Below are 3,378 nucleotides of genomic sequence, written 5' to 3'. Positions count from 1 at the left end.
AAGCTGCTCCTGTAAACATTCATGTTCTCACTTTAACTTTCAGCTCAGAGCTAATAAGTGGCAGTAATTCATGTGAATGTTAGTTTCTGGTTGAGTTCAGGTTTGCAGACTGCGTCTACCTGCAGCTGTAAGAACAAGTTCTGCTGTTTCCTGCTTTTTTTTAATGTTCACTTCCGCTCTTTGTGTCACAGCAGCCATCTGAGAGTGTGAGAGAACTGCAGCAAAACGGATGAAGACGAATCCGACGTTAAAGTGAGTGAATGTGTCTTTGGACTGTCTGAGAGTAAAGCTAATATAAATGTACAGATGGAAGGGATGAAGTGAAACCTGCACCATGTTTCTGGAAGCTCCGTCAGTTGGTTTCTGTCAGTAACTAAATTCATCAGCTGAGCTGCAGGCCGTGATCGGCGCTGAAACAGAGCAGCTTCATGTTGAACATGTCCAGATTGTAATATGTACAAGAAAGGATTTTTGTTCTAGAAACTGAATTAGGACTTCAGGAAACGCTCCCAGTGGAATTCAGTGGTAAGAAGTAGGGCCCGACCAATATGGATTTGAGGCTGATGCTAATTCTGATATTTGGCCAAAAAAATAAAATAAAAAAAAATAAAAAAATCAGATAACCGATTAATCCACGGATTTATTTAAAAACTATATAATGAATAAAATGTCTTTTTTGAGCCCATAATGCTACAACAACAAAGATATGAATCACAGGCAGGACGTTTCACACTTTGTCCAACTTTACAACAGAGAGGAGTTCAAGAACAGAAACATGCAACAAAGCATTAAACATAATATGCATCAGTCAAAGTTTAACTTGTTTACAACAAGCAGCAGCAAAAACGGAGCTTTTCATGGTGATGCTGAACTATTTTGTACACTTTTGCCCTGCAGAGCATTTGTCTTTTTACAAAATCAATGTATGAAAGGGACTGTGGGACTGAACAGCATTTACTGTTTGATGAGAAGTGAATATACCAGCGTTTAATTGGCAAAACTCCAGCCGATGATGAGCATCTTGAAAAGGGCTACAATCGGCCGATTTAATCAGCCAGCCGATAAGTCAGGGCCTAGTAAGAAGTCTGTGTCTTTTCTAAGACTCTGTAAAGATGCTTATAATCGACTTGGTGCTAAGCCGAAGCAAAGTCAACATGCTGGTATCAATGGAGGATATGCACATCACCCAGAATAAAGTTAACAAACAGATTTTTACCGCTGTGCAAAACAGAAACCCTGGAATCAGTCCAAAGCAGCAGATGGACAGAAGAACTGTGTCAAGGTCAAAGACATCCTTGTGCTTGGAGATGGAGGATATCTAATATCAGCATGAACAGAATAGTGACTTGCAGCTATCCAAGTGCCACAGTCTGACTTCACAGAACTACTACCTGAGGAACTGGTAAAACACCAAGGGGGGAAACTGCTGATTGTGCATGTAGATGCAGTGGACATCAGAAAGGATGAGTCTGAAATCTTAAAAGGAGACTTTAATGAACCATTTGAGAGTCTTGATAAAGTGGCAATACTGACATTCATTAGTGGATCTGCTACAGGCAGGGCGGAGACTCAAGCGCAGAACACGGTAGACCAAGGCAGTTTAACAATTTATTATACAATAAAGAGAATACAAAAAATAGAATTTCAAAAAGCTCAACCAACACCAGCTACCACCTGGCTAGGAAGAAAACCAAAACGAAGACTAACTCAAAGAGCTCAACTAAGTGATACTGAGAATGCAATAAGGAAACTTAAACTAAATTAGAACCAAGGAAGCTCAGACTAAAAATGCTGAGCGAACTAATAGAACTACTATCCAAAGAAGCTCAGACAGGCAGAGTAAATAGAATAACCGACCAGGATACTCACTGACTGACAATAAGAAAGAGCTGAGCAAACTGGAGGAAAACAACTAATCTATGACGGACAAAATTTACACGCTAAATGCAGTTACTAAGAAAACGGCAGACAGAGCGGAGACGGCTTAACTGGCTCTATACGAACGGAGAGCAGGGAGCAGCAGCTGGCGGCGGAGTGAACCGGAGAACGGCAGAACCAGGAACCAGAGCAGACAGTTGTAGTGCGGAGTCAGGTGGTAGATATGCGGCAGATGGTGGAAGATGAACCATGAAGATAGATGGTTGGTGGTGGTGGTGGTGGTGATCGGTAGCAGATCCGGCTGGGTAGTAAAAGAGTCAGGAGTTAAAGCAAGCACAACAAGCTGACAGCTAGACGAATGCCCAGGTAATACTGACTGCATGGTACGACGGTCTGGCGTCTGAGCATGGTCCGGCTGCTTGCTCAAATCCAGGTCGGCTGACATGTTGCAGCAGAAACGGACCAATCCCGTGGCACCAATCAGCTGATTAGTTACATAAAACACTTGTCTGCTCGCTCCGCCGCCAGCCGTGCCTGAGAGAGAGAGAGAGAGCCAAAGAGGGAGGCACAACAGGAACCAGCCGCCACTAGCCAGCGCCAGAAGTCGAGGGCATGACAGGATCGCTCCCAAACATCGATAGGAGGAAGAACAAACTCAGCCGGCTGGTTCAGTTGAATACATGGCTGTCCAAAGTCTGTGAGTCCAGAGGACTGCATTTCATTGACAACTTTAATCTGTTCTGGCAACACGACGATCTGTTTAAAGGAAAAGGCCCACACCTGATCAGAGGTGGAGTGAGACAACTGACAGATAACCTCCTTCACGCCCTGAGGCATCAAGGAGCAAGAGAAGAGCTCCTGCCTCGCAACCCAAGGACCCACCAAAGGATTTAGCCATAGCAGCACCTCTATCACCTCTATCACCTCTATCACCACCACCACGGCCCTCATCACAGGCCTGGGACCCACCTGCTGCATCTACACCCTCCAGAGACGTTTCACTATCGTTCCCGTCTCCACCGTCACCTATGAGACTTCCCAACCATCTTGAAAGCTTGGTGAAATCAGGGATTAAAATAGTTCCCCTCACTCCAGACATGGCAAGATCAAGGTTTCTATCCCCAAAACAGAAAAGCGCCCCAGCTCGGCCCCCATCACTGTTATCTCCAACAGCGTCACTGCTGCTATCTAGGATGCTAAGGGCCTCTGCGTTGCTACCAGTCATAGTAAACCCCATTTCAACTGGAGGTCCAGGGAGGGAGTGTTCTCTTCTAAAACAATAGCTGCTATTGATCCGCGCCGGTATAACCCTGTACAGGGCTACTGGTCCAGCTCTCCGTTACTAGGGTTAAGCTCTAACTGCCTACAGGCCCTTGACCTAATAGGATTCTATAAAATTGCTTAAGCTGCTGTTGAGGAAACTTGCCTAGCTTCTAACTGCCTTAATCCAGACGTCTACCCTGCTTCCTCTAATAGTTGACCCAACTAAGTAGCCTCAGT

General features: G+C 45.0%; 1 long non-coding RNA gene across 1 annotated transcript; it reads right to left on the bottom strand.

Annotated features, from left to right (window-relative positions):
* Positions 1–1,475: 1,475 nt before the first annotated feature.
* LOC103375774 (uncharacterized) lies at positions 1,476–3,371 on the bottom strand. The gene is made up of 2 exons (XR_521249.1): positions 2,256–3,371; positions 1,476–2,179 (listed from the first exon to the last, which is right to left on the bottom strand). It is a non-coding gene; the product is annotated as an uncharacterized LOC103375774 (long non-coding RNA).
* Between the last annotated feature and the right edge of the window lie 7 nt (positions 3,372–3,378).

Source organism: Stegastes partitus, unplaced genomic scaffold (assembly GCF_000690725.1).
Source record: "Stegastes partitus isolate 25-593 unplaced genomic scaffold, Stegastes_partitus-1.0.2 Scaffold2896, whole genome shotgun sequence".
Taxonomy (NCBI): Eukaryota; Metazoa; Chordata; class Actinopteri; family Pomacentridae; genus Stegastes; species Stegastes partitus.
This window is presented reverse-complemented; position numbering and strand designations above follow the sequence as displayed.